At 43.6% G+C, this 24173-nt stretch overlaps 1 long non-coding RNA gene across 7 annotated transcripts; it reads right to left on the bottom strand.

The window, feature by feature from the left end:
- Nucleotides 1–1561: 1561 nt before the first annotated feature.
- Nucleotides 1562–20096, bottom strand: LOC127491164 (uncharacterized). 7 transcript variants are annotated; one of them, XR_011380177.1, is made up of 4 exons: nt 19938–20094; nt 7375–11638; nt 1869–1953; nt 1562–1786 (listed from the first exon to the last, which is right to left on the bottom strand). It is a non-coding gene; the product is annotated as an uncharacterized lncRNA (long non-coding RNA). The 7 variants fall into 7 exon arrangements; XR_011380179.1 differs by having other exon boundaries at nt 7988–11638; XR_011380175.1 differs by having other exon boundaries at nt 1869–11638; nt 19938–20096.
- Nucleotides 20097–24173: the final 4077 nt, after the last annotated feature.

The raw sequence follows: 24173 nt of genomic DNA, 5'->3' as shown, positions 1-24173 counted from the left end.
GAGTGTTTGGTATTTTTCCAATCAGAAGCTGGGACTTGGCAGCAGGGGTCAGATACAGGGATTCAGGCAGAATACTGTTGATATGGAGACTCCAGTGCAAGTGGCAAATGATATGGGGAAATGGGAGGAGGTGGGCTCTGATATGGACATAAAGCAGTAAGTTACAGACATAGCCTATGTAGGGAAACACAGCAGTAGCTGGAAGCTGACTACTTGGAAACATGGCAGCAGGTGGCAGAATACAGTGAGAAATTCAGGCATGCGCTGATGATATGAAGATACAGCATTCCCTTCTTGCTTTTCCTCCTTTCCCCCTTATTTTCCCTTGATGCCCTGGATCCCCTTTTGTTGCCCTGCACCTTTGGGGTGCATGGCCTTTGGGCCATCCTGCTCTCTGCCTTCCCTTTACTGCCTGTGATAAGCTGCTAGTAGCTGCTCATAACCAAACGCTTGCTGCACATGGCTCTTGACCTACTCTCTGCTTGGTAAGGATCTAGATGGCCCTTTCTCTCTTAGATACAGCCCTCACTCTACTATGCATTTCTCTCACTGAATAAAAAGCAAGTCTAGTACCTGCTAACACTAACCGTTGGAATAAATAAAGGGGAGAGTGATCCAACATGGGAAATGAGATACTCAGCAGACTCATAGAATGGCAGATGTCCTAAATAGCACTCTGGCCTCAGAATCAGCCCTAAAGGCATTCGGATCTGGCTGAAAAGCCCATGGGAGTATTTCAGGCATGGAAAGCCAAGACACTCTGGCAAAAGATCTCTGCGAGTGAGATCCCAGTGGAAAGAACAGGTCTTCAAAGAAGGAGGTACCTTTCTCTGAAGGGAGGAGAGAACCTCCACTTTGACTATGAGCTTGTTAAACAAGATAAGAATCGGAGAACTCAGAGGGCTTCCATAGCCTTGGCAACTCATGACCGGAGCATAGGGAGACTACTGATGCCATAGACAGGAGTGTCAACTGGTAAAGTCAACAACAGGAGTCACTGTGCACTTACTCCTCATGTGGGATCTCTGTCCTTAATGTGCTGTGTATTGAGATTTAATGCTATAACGAGTACTCAAACAATATATTTCACTTTGTGTTTTTATGGGGGTGCAAACTGTCGAAATCTTTACTTAATGTATACTAAACTGATCCTCTGTAAAAAAAAAAAAAGAAAAAAAAAAGAAATTATCAACTCCCAACTTGACTCTCACTGGGATTAAACATGAAAATAGGTCTGATCTGATTTCATCATCATTTAAAAAAAATCATCTATTATTTTTCACTTTATGTTTCTGTGTGAGAGCAAACTGTTGAAATCCTTACTTAATGTATACTAAGCTGATCTTCTGTATATTAAGATAATCGAAAATGAATCTTGATGTGAATGGAAGGGGAGAGGGAGTGGGAAAGAGGAGGGTAGTGGGTGGGAGGGACGGTATGTGGGGGAACCCATTGTAATCCATAAATCGTACTTTGGAAATTTATATTCATTAAATAAAAGTTAAAAAAAAATACAGCAGCAGTTGCTGTATTGCATGGAAACACAGAAGCAGAGAGAAGATTTTTGGAGACATAGCTACAGTTGCTTTATTACATGGAGACACTTCGGCTTTGGACAGATCTACAGATACATGAGGGCAGGAAGTCCATGAGAGAGAGGCAGGGCTTTAAGTGGCCTGTGGAGACATCACTGCAAGTGAGATACAGGAAGTCACGCGGCAGGGGACCCATGACAGGTAACCGATGTTTCAGGTGTCTCTTGATATGGTGGCACAGCAGCACTGGGCTGATTGACAAAGCAGAAATTAGTTGATTCCATAGAGACTCAATGAGAGTGGGCAGGTGGGTGGATATACAACACAACAGACCCATGACAGACGCAGGGAATCCCGTGGTCCATAACAGAGACTCTGCAGCATGTAGCAGGCACAGGAAGTCATGGCAGCAGGAGACCTGTGACAGGTAAACGTTGTTTCAGCAGACTCATGACATGGCCTCATGGTGTTAGGTGGCAGGCAATACGGAGAAATGGCAGAAGTGGCCCACGAATTGGAGACACTGCAGTTGTTGGCAGAGATAGGGAACTAGGGTAACAGGAGGCTCATGATAGTAAGATGAGGTGTAAGGAGCCAATAATATGCAATCATGGAAGACAGTGACAGATGACATGGAGACATGGCCAGAGGAGGACCACTATATGTACACAGCAGCAGGTGGCAGAATCTATAGAATCTATTCAAAGCTGGCAGGAGGTGACAAATGGTTTCAAGACACAGCAGCACTTGGTTCATGATATGGAGACACGGTGGCAGTAGGTGGATACATAGAGCCAGAGGCCCAGGAGAGGGAAGCAAGGCATTGTGCAGCCATGATATAGAGAAGCAGAGGCAGGTGGCAGATGTAGGAAATCATGGCAATAACATACCATCGCAGGGAGAAAACATGTCATGTGGCTTGTCATATTTTGACATAGTAGTGGGAAGCAGATGATATGGTAAAATGACAGGAGGTGGACCTTAATACAGACACACCGTGTTAAGTGTCTGATTATATGGGGTCATAGTAGCAGTGGTCAGATATTGGGAGACAGGGCAGCAGGAGGCCCATGACCCAGAAGCAAGGTGTCATGCCATAATACGGAGGCATGGAAGCAGCTGAGATATGATCTAGAGCAACAGGAGCAGGTGACCCGTGATGTGGATACACAGCAGCAGTTGCGAGATGCTGTAAGACAGGGCAGCAGGAGGCTCATGATAGGAAGACAAAGCATCAGATGGTTCATGATACAGAGACAGGGCACCTGGTGTCATAGCACATAGAGACACGGCAGTGTTTGACACAGAATATGCAGACATGGATGTGGGTTTGCCATGATATGGAGACATGCATGTGACAGCCAAATCCATGGAGACATGATAGCACATGGCAGAATAGATTCAGAAATGCAGGAGGAGGCTGATGATACAGAGACATGGCTGTGGTTATGCAATTACATGGAGACACATCCTCAGTGGGCAGCTTGACAGAGAAATAGCAGCAGTTAGTTGATTACCTAGAGCCCCACGGGAGGTGAGCTGACATATGGATGTACTGGGGCAGCAGGCCCAGGAGAGGGAGGCAGGGCATCAAATGGCCCATGAAATACACCCATGGGAGCACACTGCTGATAATACGGAGAAAGAGAAGTGTGGTCCCGTGTTCAGAGACACTGCAGTAGTTTGCAAATACAGGGAGACAGGGCAGCAGAAAGCTCATGTTAATGAGATTAAAGATAAGGTGCCCTGTTTCTCCCAACTACAGAAGTGGGTGGCAGAGGCTACGCAGACATAGCTAGCATTTGCTCTTGATATGGCGACACAGCAGCCAGCAGGTTGCTGAGGACGTGGAGACCCAAAAGCAGTGGCACAACAGAGGAAGACAGGCAGCAAGAGGCCTATTATATACTGACAGGACCGCAGATGGCTGGTATGTTAAGACTCAGAAGCACGGGAACAATATCGGGGGAAACGGCAGGAGGAGGCCTCTGATGGAGGCAGTTGTCAGGTGTCTCATGATGTGGAGATCCAACAGTGGTGACAGAGAATTCACAGACAGGAACGCATGTCGGTATGTGGCAGGGAGGCATCACAGAAGGCTGGCGATTACACGGAGACACAGCAGCAGTTAGTTGATCCCATGTAGACAAGGCAGCAGGGGCAGGTATGTACACATGGCAGCCACAGGCCCATTACAGAGAGGCAGGGCATCTGGTGGTCAGTGATATGGAGTCCCCACAGCAGATCCAGATATTGGAAGTCAACAGCAGCAGGAGAACCGTTACAGGTAAAAAATGCTTCAGGCGACTCTTGCTAGGGGACACGAGAGTGGGTGACAGGTGATGTGGAGAAATGGCAGCGGGTGGCCCAAGATTTGGAGAGACTGAGCTGTTGGCAGATATTGGGAAATAGAGCATCAGGAGGTTCGTGACAGTAAGGTGAGTCAAAAGGTGGCCAATAATATGTTACTAAAGAAGATGGTGGCAAATGTCATGGAGACATGGCCAAAGCTGGGCCATTATATGCACATCTGAGAGCAGGTAGAATCTACTCAGAAATGGCAGGAGATGGCAAGTAATATGAATACATGGCTGCAGTTGGTTCATGACACAGACAATCAGCAGCAGTGGGCATATATACAGAGCCAAGGCAACAGAAGTCCAAAGGAGGGAGGCAAGGCATTGTGAGTCCCAGGATATGTAGAAATGGCAGCAGTGGCAGACAGAGTTGTGGCAACAGCAGGACATCTTAGGGAGAAATTGTATCAAGTTGGCCCAACTCCTTGGGCCCCTGAACCCATGTGGAAGACCCAGAAGAAGCTCCTGGCTCCTGGCTTCGGATCGGTGCAGCTCCGGCCGTTGTGGCCATTTGGGGAGTGAACCATCGGATGGAAGACCTCTCTCTCTCTCTCTCTCTCTCTCTCTCTCTCTCTGCCTATCCTCTCTCTGTATAACTCTGACTTTCAAATAAATAAAAAATTTCTTAAATAAAAAAAAGAAATTGTATCAGGTAGAATCAAGTAGCCCACCCTATCTTGGCATGGCAACAAGTGGCAGATGATATGGTGAAATGGGAATAGATGGGGCATATTATAGACAAACTGCACTGTATGTTTTATAATGTGGATACACAATAGCAGTGGGCAGATATTGGGAGATGAAGCAGGAGGAGGCTCACGATCCAGAGGCAATGTGTCAGGTGGTCATAATATAGAGGCATGGAAGCAAGTGGCATGGGATCCAGGGTAATGGGAGAAGGTGGCCCGTAATATGTTTACATGGCAATAGTTATATTGTGGGACAGGGTCAAGGGAAGCCCATGAGAGGGAGACAAAGTGGAAGGTGGCCCATGACGTACTGACAGGGCAGCAAGTAGCACAATATGGAGATGCAGCAGCAACTGGTCCATGACTTAGAGACCAGGCAGCAGTGGGCTGATACACTTAGCCACAGCAGCATGAGAGGGAGGCAAGCTATCGTGTGTCCCCTGATACGTAGAACCAGTAGCAGGTGGCAGATATGAGGAGTCATATAGCGGGCCTTAATAGGGAGAAAATGTGTTAAGTGGCTCATCATATTTAGGCATGATAAGGAGGTGGCAGGTGATATGATGAAATAGCAGGAAGTGGTACATATTATGGACAAGGAGTACTAGGTGTCTGATTATACAGAGATTTAACAGCAGTGGGCAGATATGGAGAGACAAGGCATTAGGAGGCCCACAGTCCAGAAGTAAGGTGTCCGGTGGCCCATGACATGGAGGCACGGAAGCAGTTGGCATCTGATCTAGACTAAAGGGAGCAGCAGGTGTCATGGATGCTTGGTAGCAGTTGTCACGTAATTGTGAGACACGGCAGCAGGAGGCTCAGGATAGGGAGACAAAGTGCAGGTGGCACATGATATAGACACAGAACAAAAGGTGGCATAGGATTATGAAGACATGGCTGTAGCTGGCAGACAGTATGCAGACATGGACGCATGTGGGCCATGATATGGAAGTATGGCAGCAGTTGCCTGATTCCACTGAGTCATGGTACTATGTTCCCAATTCCATGGAGACATGCAGCAGGTGGCAGATTATACTGTGAAATGCCAGGAGATGTCTAATGATATAGAGACAAAGCAGCAGTTGGGCAATTGCATGTAGACATAGCAACAGTGGGTGGATTGATAGAGACAAGAAAGCAGTTAGTTGATTACATGGAGCCATGGTGACAGTGGGCCAATGTGTGGATATACGGTAGCAGCAGGCCCAGGAGAGGGAGGCAGGGCATCATGTGGCCCATGGAATGGACAGATGCGCATGTGGCAGATGATACGGAGACATGGATAGTAGGTGGCCTCATGCTTGGAGACATTGTAGCAGTTTGCAGGTATGGAAAGATGGGGCAATAGAAATCTTAAGTTGATGAGATTAGGCATATATATGGTGGTCTCTGATATCCAACCATGGAAGCAGAGGATATGGAAATGTGGCTACTGCTATAACTTGATTTGAAGATACAGCAGCAGCTGGTTCAGAATATGAAGACTCAGAAGCAATGGCCCAAAACAGGAAGACAAGTCAGCAGGAGGCCTATTATGCAGAGACTTGATGACAGATGGCCTGGGATATGGCGACCCAGACACAGTGGAACAAGATATGGAGACATGGCAGGAGGAGGCCTCTGACAGGGAGAGAGGTATCAGGTGGCTCATGACGTGGAGATCTGACAGGTGGCAGAGAATACACAGAGAGAAATGCATGTTGATCCATGACAGGGAGGCATGGCAGCAAGCTGTCAGTTACATGGAAACATGGCAGCAGGTGGCAGAATAGATGTAGGGAGTTGTGGCAACAGCACGCCATCATAGGGAGAATAAGTATCAAGTGGCTCAACATATGTAGGCATGTCACAGGTGGCACTTGATGTGGTGAAATGGCAGGAAGTGGCACACATTATGCATGGTATCAGGTGTCTGATTACATGGAGACACAGTAGCAGTGGGCAGGTATTGGGAGACATGACAACAGGAGCTGCCAGTCCTGAAGCAAGGTGTCAGGTGGCCCATAATACGGAGGCATGGAAGCACTTGGCATGTGGTATACATACAGGATCAGGATCAGGTGACCCGTGATATGGACATATGGCAGCACTTGTCCAATACTGAGAGGCAGGCTGCAGGAGGCTCATGATAAGGAGACACAGTGTGTGGCAGTCTATGATATAAAGACGGCATAGGCTATGGAGACATACCAAGAGTTGGTCAAGAATATGCAGAGATGGATATGTTTCCTGTGATATGGATACATGGCAGTAGATGGCCGAATCCTGTAGATATGGCAACAGGTGGCAGAATATATAAAGAAGTGCCAGGAGGCGATCAATGCTATGGAGACACAGAAGCAGTTTGGTAATTGCATGGCAACACAACAGAAGTTAATTGATTACATGGAGTCATGGCAGTAGTGCATTGACATATGGAAACAGAGCAGCAGCAGGCCCATGACAGGGACGCAGGATATTAGCTTATCCATGACACAGACACATGAGAGCACACGTAATACGACTGGAGAAACAGAACTAGGTGGCCCCATGTTTGGAAACACTGTAGCAATTTTCAGATACATCGATGTAGGGTAGCAGATGGCTCAAGTTAGTGAGAATAGGCATAAGGTGGCCTGTAATATGCAACGATGAAATTGGGTGGCAGAGGATAAGAAGATGTGGGTAGTGGTGGGACTTGTTATGGAGACACAGCAGAGCTGGCCGAAGATGTGGAGACCCAGAAGAAGTGGCACAATACAGCAAAAAGGCAGCAGGAAGCCTATGATACAGAGGCAAGACAGCATGACATACCTGGGGTATTCAGACCCAGGAGCAGCAGAACAATATCAGGAGACCTCACAGGAGGAGAATCTGACTGGAAGACAGGTGTCAGGTGACTGATACCGTGAATATCTGACAGCAAATGGCAGCAAGTGGCAGAGAATATGAAGACACGGAAGCATGCTGGTCCATGACAGGGAGGCATGGCAGGTGGTTTCCAATTACATGGAGAAATGGCAGCAATTGGCAGAGTATGTTGAGAAATGCCAGGGGGAAGGCAATTATAAGAAGACACAGCAGCAGAGAGATTGACAGAGACACACTGGTTAACTTGTAACTTTCAGCAGCTCTGTAGGTTGCCTGTTACACAGGGCTCTCACTTCTCAGTTCCTGGAGCCTTGTGATACCACAGTGTAACCCCCCTTCCCCTGTCCTAGATCTGCCCAGCAACATCCACCTGTTACCCCCCGTCACTGTCCTTAGGCACCATGTGGGTTCAGATTGTGCCTCCCAAGGTTCTCAACCAATGAGAAACTGGAAGAAGGGACCTCTGCATGGCAGGGATAAAAGGAGCTGAATTTCTGAGTGTGGTGCTTGCTTCCACCATCTGGTCACTGCTCTGAGACTGGGTATCAATAAGCACCTCACTTTTCCTTCATGCTCTGAATCCATCCTTTGATGGTAGGTCGTCTCAGGTGGGCTTATTCTCCTGGGATTCCAGGTTTTGCACAGGTGCTTTTCTTGGGAGGTCCAGCTGTGAGTATTTTATATTCCTGAAGCCCAGCATCTGTGTGTGCTGTTCCCAGAGATGCTAAGGGCTATGCAGTATTTGTTTCCTAGGAGGCCAGGTCCTTCGAGTTTTTCATTTCTTAAGTGGTCAGGCTCTGCGTGAGCTTTTTTCCTCAGAGGTCATGGTCTGGGTGTGTTGTTTCCTGAGAGCTCAGGGTGTGCATGTGTTTAGTTTCCTGGATTGCCAGGGTCTCAGCATGTGTTGTATCCCGGGATCCCAGGCTCTGCGTGTGTGTGTGTTGTTACTTGGGAGGTAAGGGTGCACATTTTCATCGTTTCCTTTCAGGCCAGGTCTGTGTGTGTTGTTTCCAGCACGCCATGTTTTGTTGTTTACTCTGAGGTCAGGATATGCATGTTTGTTTCCTGGGAGGTTGGGGTCTTTGTGTATGTTGCTTTCTTTGACGCCATATCTGCATATGTGTTGTGTCCTGGTGAGAACAGTGTCTGTGTTTTGTTTCCTGGGATGCCAGAGTCTGTGTGTGTGTGTGTGTGTGTGTATTGTATCCTGTTAGGTCAGAGTCTAAGTGTGCTTTATTTCCTGGGAGTCTAGAATCTGTGTTGTTTCCTGAGATACTAGGATCATGACAGGTTTTGTTTCCTGGGAAGCCAGAGTCTTTGTGTGTGTTATTTCCACAAATGTCATTCTCTGTGTGGTTTTTTTCCTAGGAGCTCTTAGTTAGCATGCGTGTTTCCTGGGAGATCAAGGTGTGGGAGTGTTTAGTTTCTTGGGTGGCCAGCATTTGCATGTGTGTTGTTTCCTGAGAGGCCAGCGTCTTACTGTGTATTGTGTGCATGTGTGTTGTTTCATTTGAGGCCAGGCTCTGTTTGTGTTGTTCATTTTGTGGCCAGAGTATGGATGTTTCTTGTTTCCTGATAGGTTAAGGTCCAGAGGTGTGTTAATTTTGTTCTGGGGGGGGGGGGTGGTGGTCAGGGTTCTTAATGCATTGTTTCATGGGGTTCCAGTGTCTGTGTGTTGTGTCCTGGGTGGTCTGACCTTTGTAGGTTGTTTCCTTGGATGCCACGTTTTGCAAGTGTATCATTGCCTCGGAGGCCAGGGTCTACTGTGTTTCCTTTCCTTACACTTCAGGGCCTGCAGGTGTTTTTTACCTGGGCTGGCAGGATGTCACATTTGTTGTTTCTGGGGAGGTCAGGTTCAGTGTGTTTTGTTTCCGGGAAGCCCAGAATCTGTGTGGTTTTTTTTTTTCCCCCTGAGAGGCTAAAGTCTGCACAGATTTCCTTCCCTAGGAGGCCAGGATCTTCAGTGTGCTGTTTCCTTGGAGGTCAGGATGTACATGTATATTTTTCCTTGGAGGACAGGGTGTCCCTAGGTGATCAAGGTCTGCAGGTGTGTTGTTTGCTGGGGCTCCAGGGTCTGCAGGTGTGTGTTACCTGGGAGGGAAGGATGCGTGTGTGTTTTCTTTCCCTTCAGGCCAGGTCCGTTTGTGGCATTCCGGGTTCTGTGCTTGTGTTGTTTACTCTGAGGCCAGGGTGTAAGCATGTTTCTTGTTTCCTGGGGGGTCAGGGTCTGTATGTGCTGTTTCCTGTGATACCAGGGTCTGTGAGTGTGTTGTGCCTGGGGAGGAAAGTTGTCTAAATGACTTCTGTTTCCCGGGAGACCAGAATCTGTGTGTGCTAGTTCCTGAACTGCCAGGGTGTTCATGGGTCTTGCTTCTGCAGAAGTCAGCGTCCACATGGTTTGCTTCCTGGGATGCCAGTGTCTGCATGTTTGTTGTTTCCTGGGCGGTCAGGGTGTATGTGTGTGTTGAGCTGAATCTTGTTTTTTGTTTTTTGTTTTTTTTTCCTGGAAGATCAGGGCCTGTATGTTACTTTCTGGGAGGACAGTGCTCTGAGATGTCAGGGTCTGTGTGTGTTGTTTCCTGGGAGGTCAGGATTCTCATGTATTTTGTCTTCTGAGAGTTCAGATCTTTGTTGTTCCGTGGGACGCTGTGGTGCACATGTGTTGTTTGCATCGAGGTCAGGGTCTACATGTGTTTTGATGCCTGGGAGGCCGGAATCTGTGTGTTTTGTTTCCTCAGATGCTACAGGTTGTGTTTCTGTTGTTTCCTTGCAGGCCAGGGTCTGCGTTTTATCTCCTGGGAGGTCAGGGTCTTCATGTGTTGTCTCTGGAATGCCAGGGTCTGCACATGTGTTGTCTCCTGGAATGTCAGGGACTATGTGTTTCTGGGGAAGACAGAGTCTGTGGGCCTGTGTCATTTCCTGGGAGGTGAGATGTATGTGTGTTCTGAGGCCTGAACCTGTGTTTGTTGTTTCCTGGTCAGTCAGGGTTTTGTGTATTGTTTCCTGGGATATTGGTGTCTGTGCATAAGTGTCTTCTGGGAGTTCATGGTCTACGTGTAATTACTACATAAGTCCTGTAGGTAATAATGCTGAGCTGCAGACAGAATAATTGCTGAGAGACTAGATTTTAGGCACTCTTACCACAGAAGAAAAAGTAACTGTACGATGATGGGCATGTTCATTTGCTTGACTGTAGTAGTGAGTTCATTATACTTGTAAGCATATCAAAATGATATGTTGTATGCCTTAAGTAAATACTATTTTTTAAAGGAGCCCATAACATCTGACATCCACAGACTTTTTTATATGGAAAAATATAGATGGGGTGGTAACTGTAACCCAGAGCAGAAGGGAGAGAAACAAATGTTATTTTCCTCAAATACTGAAATGCGAGCTGATTGGCCTCAATCATTGCTCTCTTGTTATGGAAACATGTAGAAAGCATGGCTAACGGCAAACTGGGAGCGAATCAGGGTTCTTGTTCCGCAAGCTGTTCCGCAGCTATGGTTTACATGCATTCCCCAAAGCTCATGTTAGAAACTTAGTCCGCAGTGCAGCAGTGTTGATAGATGGAAGTTTTAAGAGGTGATTAGGTCGAGAGGGCCCCATGTTGCTCCCTCTTGCTCATGTAACAACCTTTCACCATGTGGAGACACAGCAAAACAGGCCCTCACCACATGCGGTCATTGATCTTGGGCTTCTTAGGCTCCCGAAACTCTAAGCCAATAAACTTCCATTCTTGATAAATTTCCCAGTCTCTGGTATTTTGTTTTAGCAGCACAAATTGGGCCAAGACAACGTTTAGTCATCCACATGACACTGAGGCAAATTTAGTTTTCTATTTCCCAATTTGAAAACTGGGGAAATTTGCACCTGTCATAGGGCTTGTTAGAGAGAATATATGTGAAATTTTTTTAAAAGCAGTAATCAGAGCTTCAATGTATACACTCCAGCATTCAGACAAGCTGTTTTATATCAAAAGAAGAGTGGTTTTCCTTTACAAAGGACTGTTGTTTCAGTGGCATGTTCATCAGTAGCAGGTTCTAGCTCCTTAAATATTCCTGAAAATCATCTGTCACAGGACAAATAACAAAAACACCAGTGATTGCTCAGGTGCTCTCCGCAAATCTCTCCTGCTCTGATTGTATCCATGATAAACTTCTGGTTACACAGCTGACGAGTGGAAAACTGCAGCAGTGAACAAAATCTGTAATAGATGCCAACATAAATACCAAATCGTTTAAAAATAGCTGTATGATTTCGTAAATGCTAAAACACAAATGTGCAAAACCCGAAGTTATTTGGCTAAATGGTGATAAACACGATAAAAATAGCCTGAATCTTAAAATCAGATGTGAGCATTCCTCAAATTCTCTCTGAGGCTTTAGCAAAGTATTCTTCTAGAACAGGAGTGGGGAATGTCCCACCATATAAGGCCATATAAGGCCCTTCAAATCATCTGGTCTAGCCCTGCCAAGGCAACCATAGGTGGGACATGACGTTCAATAAATCTATGGCAGGCTAATTTTTAAGTTGACAATTTTGCACAGCCCAGCAATGGTGTTATAAATATCCAAATGGCTCTTGGCAAAAAAAAAAAAAAAAAAAAAAAAAAAAACCACTTTCCCTACCCCTGTTCTAGAGTCTATAGACTCAAGATGGAGTTGGGGAGGGAAACAACCCACCCATCGGTGATTGCTATGCTGGGCTCTTCATAAAGTTTGTGGAAAATGCATATTATGCAGAAATAATTTAAGGATATCAGAACATTCTTGCACAAAAGTAATCTAATTTTCACAAATATTTTTAAGGAACTAACATATTTTAAATTTTTACATATTTTGAAAGGCAGATATACAGAGAGGTAGAGATGTTTAAAGAAAATCTTTCATCTGCTGGTGCATTCTTCAAATGCCTGCAGCAGCCAGGGCTGGATTAGGCTGAAGCCAGGAGCCAGGAATTCCATCTGGGTCTGCCATGTTGGTGGCAGGGACCCAAGAACTTAAGCCATCACCCGCTGTATCCCATTGTGTACATTAGCAGGGAACAGGAATTGGAAGCACAGCCAGGACTCCAACCCAGGCACTCTGATACTGGTTGCAGGCATCCCAACCAGCATCTGAAGTGTTGCCCCAAGGAGCCACCACCCATACCTGTGGGAATGGCATCATATTTCTACACTTTCAGAGATCCAGTTTAAAAATCATTTGTAAATGGAACAATAATCTCTACTCTGCATATTGCATGGTGCTTGAAAAGGACCAAACCTGAAAATGATGAGAATTTGCACGTGAGATACACATTCCTACCAGTTTTCACTCTACTAGGAATTACAGCTAGTTCTGAAAAAAAAAAAAAAAAAAAAAAAAAAAAAAAAAAAAAAACAATGGTAAGCAGGAAGGAATTGAAATAATTTATTGTCTAAGGCCACAACCAATATAAAGAGGAGAGAATCCCATTAGTAGATTTTATTGGAAATGAGGCAAAAAGAAACCAATGAACTGGTGATCTCTAAGCAACACACTTGTGTCCTCTAGAAACCTAGGGGTATGTGTCCAAAAATTAAGAGGTGTTATTTTGCATAATGAAAGATTTAAGCAAACATATCTGAATTTGTTTATTCAAATAAAATGCTCCCTCAAAATAACCATACTTGGGGCTGGCACCGTGGCATAGTAGGTTAAGCCTCCACTTGCAGCACCAGCATCCCTTATGGGCACCAATTCATGTCTCAGCTGTCCCTTTTCTGATTCAGCTCTCTATTTATGGTGTGAGAAAGCAGTGGAATATGGCCCAACTGCTTTGGCCTGTACGTCCATGTGGGAGACCCTGAGGAAACTCCTGGCTCCTGGCTCCTGGCTCCTGGCTCCTGGCTCCTAGCTTCAGATCGGCTCAGCTCTGGCTGTTATGGCCATTTGAAGAGTGAACCAGCATATGGAAGACCTCTCTCTCCCTGTCTCTCCCTCTCTCTGTCTGTAACTCTGCTTCTCAAATGAAGAAATAAATTTTGAACAAAAAAACACACTTGTCTTCAAAATAGACACATTTATTCCAACTGCCACGCTCCTGTCTCCCTTCTTCCAGTTCAAGACACTTTTAGATTTACTTCACATTTTGTTTGTAAAACAAAAAGCTGCTGTCCAGCATTGACACCCGAATATGTTTTTCCAGTATTCACATCCATCTTGAAAAGACATATTTTGCTAGGCTGGGGTATTATCCAAGAGAAAGTGCTATCAAGTCCTCAATCACAAAGGAGAACATCTAAACTGTCCTACCAGTGGCAGCTTCCTTGATGTACTTCTGTAACTTCCCAAAGCAGCTGCCTTTAAGAGGCTCTCTGATGGGGTTCCAGTTTGATTCTATTGTTATTCAGTCACCTGATATTGCCTCCTGCTTAGGAGGCATCGCCATCTCTCTCTCTCTCTCTCTCTCTCTCTCTCTCTCTCTCTCTGTGTGTGTGTGTGTGTGTGTGTGTGAACCAGGTCATGCCTTCTTTAGTATGTTTAGACTGCTGCTACATTTAAAATCTGACTACCTCGGACCAGCGCTTTATTAGAGAAAAGGACAAATGAGATACCCCAGGAAACAGGGAAATGTTTTGGGAAAAGAATGCCTACTCCTTGTGTGGTAATTATTTTTTATCAAATTGCCCTGTTTGCGTTCTCATCATACTACCAGTTACTTATATCATGTTTTCTTATTATTTTCTTTTTCTCTCCAGTAGCTAAGTTCCAGGTGAGGTAGGGCCTGTGGCTCTTGTTCACCTCTATAGCCCAATGCCTGAAACATAATCTCTACTTGATACATATTTTTGAAAGGGAGGAAAGGAGCGCTCTGAACTGTGTTGCTCAGAGGTTTTGATGAAGGTTCCAATATGCGGACAAGACTGATTAGATCCCTGGTCCCTGGTAACTGAACTCAACTCCCAGCCCCTCTCCCCTCCTCATGATCATGCTTGGTTCCTTGGGGGCTCTTAGCTCCCAGTCATGTCACAAACAAGCAAAGACCTTCTTAGCACTCCAAGAGATTCCAAGAATTTTGCTAGGAATCAAGGGCAAATATCAAATACCTATTTCTCATTGTACAACACCCCTTCTCCACCCATACCCAATAATCTGTGCCAGGTACTACATCCACCCACGCCTTCGTTCTTTGAAAAGTGTTCTTAATTTTAAAGTACTATGCAAATCCAGAGACTCCAGCTATTAATGCCCCCTCTGCAAAGAAGTTGAAGGGCTACCTAAAAACCCAAAGTTCCGTGTGTTTTGTTTTTGGCAAGTATATGACTTGCCAAAAGTCATATACAGGTGATATAGTCGGTCTCTCTCTTGCTCTCTCCCTCTCCTCCCCACCTTTCCCCTACCAAAGATCAGGGCCCATCCTGATTTATCAAGAGTCAAGATAAATTATCCACAAGGACAACTACACTCACCAGTGTCTGAAATGCAGACTTTAGACACTGTCCAGCTGTTTCTACTTATACCTAGTACTTCTACTTGTCTTGGAATCTTGGAGCCATGCTAACCAGCTGCTTTGTTAAATGTAAACAGTTAAATGTGATACTGCCTGGGCAATTCTTCATGTTCCAAGATATTGGAAAGCATAACCAACATAGCTGGCTTGGGCATTCTCAACCTGAGTCCTGAGTATGAAGGAGAACTCCAGCTTCTGGTATTTGACCTTGAATACATTTCTAGACCTTTGAAGAAACTCAGTTCAATCATTTCCAAAACAGGAGAATAATTACCACCCTGACTATTGTATGGTGCTGTTAAAAGGGCCACGTGTGGAAATGCCTGGAATTTGTGAGGAACTTTAAGATGGAAGTCATGATTTGTGGATTCAGGTCTAGCATGTCCCCTGGCCAGATGTATGACCTTGGCCCAATCATTAACCTCTATTGTAAACAGACAGGCTCACCACGATATGTTTGTAATTCCTGCTAGCTCTCAAATACTATGGTGTTAGAAAATAAGGAAGTATTGTCATCACTTCCATTCCACCTTTCTATCTGTGACCATGTCTACAACAAAGGGACTAAAATAAGATGGCCTTTTTGAATATGATTCTCACTAACTGGAATTAAGAGTTTAACCATTAACAAACGTCAGGGAACTGAGCAGAGGGTTGAGCTGAACCGAAAGTAGCTGTAAACTTATTGAGAAATCGCATTTCACAGCTAATCAAATTAGGGGAAACAAAAATGGTTATTTACATTTCCAGCCACTGCAGGGTGCAGGTTAACTAATCTTAAAAGGCTTTAGACTTCAGAATGAAAGAGCTGTTTGTGTGGCTTGGTGGGTGAAGCCGCTGCCTGCAGTGTTGACACCCCGTGTGGGGCTGCTCCACTTCAGATCCAGCTCTGTGCTATGGCCTGAGAAAGGAGCAGAGGATGGCCCAAGTCCTTGGGCCCCTGCATCCATGTGGGAGGCCCGGAAGGAACTCCTGGCTCCTGGCTTTGGGTCAGCCCAGCTCCAGCCATTATGGCCATCTGGGGAGTGAAGCAGTGGATGGAAGACCTCTCTCTCTGACTCTCTTTCTCTGCCTCTCTGTAGCTCTGCTCTTTAAATAAATAATCTTCAAAAAAATTTTAAATAAAGTTTGTGAAAAAAATAAAAAAAAAAAAAGAATGAAGCCACCGCGGCCAGTATGTGTGGTACACACAGTGCAAAGCCTCTGGCTCAGAGGGAAGGTAAACTGAAGCAGGGGAAGAACACTAGAGAAATCTGAATTTGGTCTGGTTGTTTTGCAAACAATTAGGCAACAAAGAGAAAAAGACTGTCTGGTTTAAGTTTGAGGATGATGGCTAGAATAAAAGATGAGTTTATAAAAGCATTCATAAAAAATGAAATTCTGAACACAGTTTTCCTGGATTGAAATTCCCTTTGCTCATTTTTTAAAAAGTTGTTATTTATGTATTTTCATTTTATTTGAAAGGCAGAGAGACAGAGATAGACAGAGATCTTTCATCTCTTTGTTCACTCCCTAAATGCTCACAACAGCTGGGGCTGGGCCAGGACAAAGCCAGAAGCCAGGAACTCAATCCAGATCTCCTACAAGGGTGGTGGGGACGCAACCACTTGAGCTAACAGCACTGCCTCCCCAGGTGTGCTTTAGCAGGAAGCTGGAATTAGAAACACAGAGGCAGAATTCAAAACAAGGTACTGATATGGGATGGGAATGTCACAAGTGACATCCTAACTTCAGTACCAAGCACCTGCCCCCTTTGCTCACTTCTAAACCCCATGCCTCAACAACTGTCGTCTCTCAAAAGGCATTATCACAATTTCCTGAGATCGTCCGTAACTATGAAGTAGTCTTGATTCCCTAATTCTTTCCTGATCAATATTGTTAATAGATAATAGGTGTTAGCTATACAGAACATGCACACGCAGCACTCTAGGCAATAAACTAATGCAAAATTGTTCAGCCTTATGATAATAACTATCACAAGCTCATAGTTGCTTCAGAAAATGTATATTTTATCATGTTGTAATGAAGATCACCAAAAATGTTTAGTTCACCAAAAAAAAATCCTTATTTTTGTCATTGCTGTCAAGAAGTTTGTACCATCCTCTTTTATTCTAGTCAAGGCTGGGTTCCAAGAAGGCTCATTTAAGGATGCTTGCCCATGAATATCCACCACTGTCTGTGTTTAAAATGCAAATGGGAAGCCAGTGGATAGTGTTCAAAGCACAGGCATGTTTCATTTGAATGACACACTGTTTTAAAATTTTTTACCAGACTTTGAAAATATATAGAGAAAATCAAATAGCTTTATTTAAAAATTAGATAACATGGCAGCCATGGACACTGTATTCCCCCTAAGTTCTTTCTCTTTATCTATCTATCTATCTATCTATCTATCTATCTCATTCTCTCTTTAAACAAGTTGTTCTTTTTGTTTATTTAGATTTCCTGCCTGGCCCACTGGGACATGGGGTTTCTCTTCCACTGTAAGAACTGTAAGAACTCCTGATTTATAACCAGGGACTGCAGGGAGTATCTCCTTCTTGAAACACAAGAAGGGCACTATCTTTGGATTTCCTGTTTTTACAATACTCTTTAAAACACTTTCCTGCTTCCATGTTTTTGTCTTGGTGTCAATATGAAAAACCTAATGGTAACAGACTAGAAAACACACATTCTTTAAATAGATACTGGTGATACAAATAGAGAAAGCACAGAGGGTGAGACCATTAAAAGAATTATTATTGGGAAAAATACGTACAATTTTTTAAAGTTAAGTTATATCACCAAGCAGGCTCAGAAATCCAAAATGCTTTTAAAAATGAACCTGTAGTTTAAGAGAACCTGGACCTCATTAAACTTCCAACCTCAAGACACTTTCTGGGAAACTCTCAAAGCCAGGCATTAAAATCAATATAAGTTCATGTAACTGAATGCTACCCTCCAGCGTGGAGAACACCAGGCCCTTGGACCTTATACACTTTCCACTTCTGGCCTATATTTGATCTGGCCCTCCCAAAGTAACTGCAGGCAGGGCTCGAAATTCAAGAAATCTATAGCAGGCTAATTTTTAAGTCGATAATTTTGTATGGCCTGCAAATGATGTTATAAATATGCAATGGCTCTTGGCAGAAAAATGGGTTCCCTACCCCTGCTAGGCTGTAAACCAGTTACATGCTGGGGAGATAATCCCTGCAGTCCCTAGTTATAAATCAGGAGTTCCCAAACCTGAAATCACCTTGGAACTTCTAAATTAAAAAAAAAAAAGCAAGCATATAAATCTACTGCAAAGATTTTTATTTAATTGGTAATGGGTGTGGCATAGATCCTGGACTTTTTAACATTCTCATGTGGATCTGAAATGCAACAAAATTTGAGAAGCATTGCTATAGACACTGCTTTGACTTTCATTAAATATTAAGAGTGTGGCCACCAGGTTGTTAGGATTAAAGCAAATCACCTACATATTGCCAGAGCTCTAAAAGGTGTGCTATGTCAGTAAAGTATGGCTTTGAGAGAACAAGAAGGCAGAGGGCAAATCTTTTACCCCAAAGGATCTGATCCAACAAGGGAACTTGCTCAGCTCTACTTGGACTTCCATAATTAAGTTCTGAACTGGGCCTTGATTTCTTCATTTGTGAAATAGGGAAAATAATATGTACCTTATGATTTTGCTTTATATATTTAATGAGAAGATGTATATGAAGTGATGATTCATTTTAATGAAATGTCAACATTCTTTATATAAATCTGGTATTCAGTGATTACGGTTTTACCTCAGAGCCATAGTCTTATTACACATCATCCTCTCGCAGTACACAGCTTCACAAGTTCAAATGCTTTGTCCTGGATAGCCATGTGCCACATAATGACAGTTTTGTGGATGACAGACCACATATATGACGGTGATCTCATAAGATTATATCATCCAGTGACATCACAGGCATCTTAGTTTGAGCAAGTAGACCCTACGGTGCTCACACAACAGTGAAATTGCTTCATGATATATTTCTCAAACATGACCCTGTTGTGAAGTGACACATAACTGTAATTGTTCAATGTATTGTTGTGTTACTGCATAAAGAATGATTTAAGAGGCAAGGACATTAAGCAGAACATTGATCAGCAGGGATGAAAGCTGTGTGCTTCTCATACAATTTTTTTCCTCTTTATTCTTATTTATTTGAGATGCCGAGAGGTAGAAAGAGAGGGAGAGAGAAAAAGAGAAAGCAAGAAGCATAGATCACACATGTTCTGGGTCACTCCCAAATGCCCTCAGTGCCTGAGGCTGGACTGATCTCAGAGCCAGGAGATGGAAACTCAATCCAGGTCTCCCAGGTAAGTAGCAGGAACTAAATTACTAAAGCCATCCACACTGCCTTCCAGAGTCTCTAATCACAGGAAACTGACGTCAGGAGCCAGAGGTGGAATCAAATCCTAGTAAAGAATGTGGGATGCAGGCATCCGAACCCGTAAACATTTGCTCCTTCTCCTACAACTTAATGCAATGCAGAGGACCAGCGTTGTGGTATAGCAGGTTAAGTTGCTGCCTGCAATACTGGCATCCCACATGGGTACCAGTTCCTGTCCTAGCCACTCCACTTCTGATCCAGCTCTCTGCTAATGTGCCTGGGAAAGCAGCAGAAGATGGCTTAAGCACTGGGCCCCTGACACTCAAAGCTCCTAGCTCCTGACTTTGGCCTGGCCCAGCTCCAGCCATTGTGGCCATTTGGGGAGTGAACCATCGAATGGAAAATTTGTGTGTCTGTGTGTGTATATCTCCCTCTCTCTGTGTAACTCTGCCGTTCAAATAAACAAATAAATATTTTAAAATAATAATAATAATAAAAAGGCGCTTGGGAGACTTGATCCTAAAATTATTAGAAGAAACCAGCCATGAATTGTAAAGAGATTTGCAGAAAACTCAGTGGGTCAGCAGTTGGGAGAGTTGTGGAATTTACAGCTGTAACTATTGAAGCTGAAACTAATTACCAGAAACCTAGCAGTTTAAACAATAAAATGTCCATTCTTACCATTCTGTAGTTATTAGTGTGACATGGATCCCACTGAGCAGTGTGTGTTTCTTTTGAGGTTCTCTACCAGACTATCTGCTTCCATGTCTTCCAGAGACCACATTCCTTGACTTCTGGCTCCCTTCAGTCCATTTTCAAAACTAGAAAAGCCAAAAGGAACCCTCAGCTCACCAACATTCTGGTTCTCTTTTCTATGTCACAGAGGAGTCCCTCTGATTGCTTTAGCCTCCCTCTTCCATTTTTGGGACCCTTGTAAAGACAATGGCCCTGCCTAGATAATCAAAGAGATCTCTCCCTATTTTAGCGTTATGTGATCGGCCCCCTTAAGTCCCCTTCAGACAGCAATTACAATGGAAAAAGATGTCAAACTAGACTTCCAGTTACATAGCAATCAGTGACCATCTTATCTTGGCACAATCAAGATCAACTGTTTAGAATAAGGACATCTTTCAGAGCCATGATTCTGCCTTCTCCATTCTGAACAAAAGTTAATTAGTATCAGCAGTTTATAAAAAAGTGAGGTCTAACACAAGATAAAGGTTAACAGTATTTGTGCAAGTCACGTGCTCACAGGCAATCTGGCCTCCTCTATGTCTGATCCATGGCAGACATTGCTAATCAAACAGGCATCACTTAAACTTAGAATCCTCCACAGAGCATGTTAGGTAGTCAATAGTAAATATAATCAATCAGACTAGACATGCAGACTGAAATCTGTTTTTTACTCTGAATCTGAACATAGTGGCAAAAGACTTTCTCAGGGCCTTTTTGGGAATAAGTTGATTTAAATTAGCAAACAACAGGAATCCCAAGTGATCTAAATAAAGTGATCATAATAAAATAACAAAAATAAGGAAAATAATTTGCTCTTTGACAGTTATGTTTCCACAAAACCTTGTACAGAAATCATATTGTCGCTAACAAAGTCATTTATCAGTGGCTTCTATACAATATAAAGTTTCCTTTTGAGGTCTATCATTATGCAGATTTTTCCTATGAGGATATTTTGCTTAGAAAAAGATTTGTTTATATGTGTATGTGTGTATAATAACTTTTTTATCCTAAAATAAACTAGGTACTTTTACAAATATTTTATATAAATAACCATGGTAGAAAAATGAAGAGAAAGAAGAAACACCATGCTAATCTTAGCCACAAGAAATAAATGTTAGTGTTTCTTCTGTCAGATGTCTTTCCATTCATTCATTCAACTTTTTTTTTTTTTTTTTTTTTTTGACAGGCAGAGTGGACAGTGAGAGAGAGAGACAGAGAGAAAGGTCTTCCTTTGCCGTTGGTTCACCCTCCAATGGCCGCCGCGGCCGGCGCGCTGCGGCCGGCGCACCATGCTGATCCGATGGCAGGAGCCAGGAGCCAGGTGCTTTTCCTGGTCTCCCATGGGGTGCAGGGCCCAAGCACCTGGGCCATCCTCCACTGCACTCCCTGGCCACAGCAGAGGGCTGGCCTGGAAGAGGGGCAACCGGGACAGAATCCGGCGCCCCAACCGGGACTAGAACCCGGTGTGCCGGCGCCGCTAGGCAGAGGATTAGCCTAGTGAGCCGCGGCGCCGGCCCAACTTATTTTTATTGTGTCTCTGTGCTAGGCCACATTGTAGGCTTTGAGGATACAGCATGAATAAAAATCTTTGCCTTAAATGAGTTCAGTTATATGCACAAAAATACATTTTAAGCACCAAAAATGATGTGATATTTTATATAAGGTTTGTAGTTGGGTTTTCTTTTTATGTTTTAGTATTTTGAAGTATTCCCCTAATTTTGTCAAGCTTTTGTGGTTTCCAGTCATCTGGACAGAACCAAGAGAGAAAGTGATCACTGATTTCTACGTAGTTGACAATCCAATCTGACTTCTACTTTCATAATTTGTTAGGTGATCAAAAGGAAACCTCCCCAAAATAAAGAATACTGTGAATTCTTCAGACTATAACAGGCTCCTTAGGAAATTAAGGAGAGCTTAAGTCTCTCTCATTTCAATTATCTACTGCTGTGTAATGTGTTACTCTAAAACTTAGTGGCTTAAACCTTCCAATCATTTTATTACTAACCCTTGTGATTCTGGAGGTTTGCTTGGCTCGGAGGGACAAATGTCTCTTGCAGTTTTTTTCTCAAGTAGCTTGACAATCCCTGGTGTTGGAGTCATCTTGGCTTCCTCACTCACATGTTGCCTTGATTTGGGCTTTGGGCTATGATGTCAACAAGCTATCGTCTAAAACACCCAACACAGCCTGTATGCCACCTTCCAACTTACTGGTTGGGTTTTGAGATCAAGTGTGCAAAAGCAGTAGACACAAGCTCTTCCAACATTTATGACTTAATCTTGGATGTCACATTCAAGGGCTCTCAGATTCAAGCGGAGGAAACATATATCCCAGTCCTTGATAGCAGGAGTGTCACCATTCTATTGTGTAGAAAAGAGAATGCCAAGTACAGGAAATGCAATGTATCAGACACTGCAACCTTTAACCTGTATGGTCAGGGCTAGCAAATATCCAGGGCTTAAGAGGAAAGTTCTATCAACATGGGATCTCTTTAAAATAAAAAATTTCAAAGATCCAGGTTACTGAAAAAGAATTGATCATGGAATAACAACTACTCTAATTCTTTTGTATTCACCCTATTGGTTAACATTTAGAAATATTAGTAGATGCTCAAACAGCTAGATCAGGCAGGTTCTAATTTAATTTGCAAAACTTACCTTGAGAAAGTAACACGGAGAAAAACAATCTTTCCTTTGTGTGATGCATGGGAAGAACCATTAATTTTGGCATTAGGGGCATTATAATGTAAGCTAGCCTGTATTTAAGTGTAATTTTAAGAAGGCTGTCAAATGGGTTGCAGCATCTGTGGGATCTCTAGGCACACTGCTTGGAAGGGCTACACACCTTAAATTCTCTCAGGTTAATCTTACCCCTAAAAAAGTCAGATAAGAATCTAGAGGAATCATGTAATGCATACTTGTGAAATCAAATCAACATTTTATACTTTTTTCCACCACTTACTGAACACCTATGATATGTCTGGCACAAATGAATACTAAGTACACATGGCACACTAGCTTTTACGATACATATAGAGTCATCCCTCAGTATTTGTGGGACCACAGTTCCAGGATCCAGCGTGGACACAAAAACCTGTAGATGCCCCAGTCCCTTATATAAAATGTTGTTGTGCTTGCATGTAAACCACACACATCCTACTTTACACTTTAAATCCTCTCTAGATTACTTATACTAAATACAATGTAAATGCTGTTGCAGTTGTTATATTGTGTTGGTTAGGAAATGGTGAGGAAAAAAGCATGTACAAGTTCGGTAGAAATACATACTTTTAAAAATACATTCAGTCCTTCGTGACCCCGTGGATGTGGAATCCATGGATTTGGAGCACTGACTTATAAAATGATTAATATTATATGTCATTTTATTTTGAAAATTGTTGTTTATTTGAGAGGGAGAGGGACAAAGAGAGAGAGAGAAAGAGATCCCATTTGATGGATCACTCCCCAAATGCCCATAACAGCCTGCACTGGGCTGGAACCAGGGTTAGAGCCAGGAGTAGAAACTCAATCCAGGTCTCCCATGTGGGTAACAAGAACCCAATTACTTGAGAAGGCACTTGAGTGTCCGCATTGGTTGGAAGCTGGAGTCAGGAGTGGAAACTGGGAATTGAACCCAGGAACTCAGATGTGGGATGCAGGCATCTTAACCACTATGCTAAATAAATGCTGGCTGCCAATACTATATTGTTTTAATAGTACAAATGAAATACTATTATAATAAATATAATTATGAAGAGGATTTTATATGTAAATATGGCAGAATACTCATGTCACTGTGCTATTGATCTGATTGCAACATATTCCTTCTGTCATACAGCAAATATATTTGCATATCTCTCTTGTTTTCTTTTAAGGATTTATTTATTTGAAAGACAGAGTTACAGAAAGAGAGGGAGAGGGAGGTACACGGTGGCGGGGCGGGGAGAGAAAGAGAGAGAGAGAGAGAGAGGTCTTCCATCTGCTGGTTCACTCCCCAAATGGCTACAACTGCCTGAGTTAGGCCGTTCTGAAGTCGGGAGTCAGGAGCTCCTTCTAGGTCTTCCACGCGGATGCAGGGACCCAAGCACTTGTGCCATCTTCCACTGCTTTCCCAGGCACATTTGCAGGAAGCTGGATCAGAAGTGGAGCAGCCTGGACTTGAAACCAGCGCCTATATGGGATGCT

The sequence above is a fragment of the Oryctolagus cuniculus genome, chromosome 11 (assembly GCF_964237555.1).
Source record: "Oryctolagus cuniculus chromosome 11, mOryCun1.1, whole genome shotgun sequence".
Classification (NCBI taxonomy): domain Eukaryota; kingdom Metazoa; phylum Chordata; class Mammalia; order Lagomorpha; family Leporidae; genus Oryctolagus; species Oryctolagus cuniculus.
This window is presented reverse-complemented; position numbering and strand designations above follow the sequence as displayed.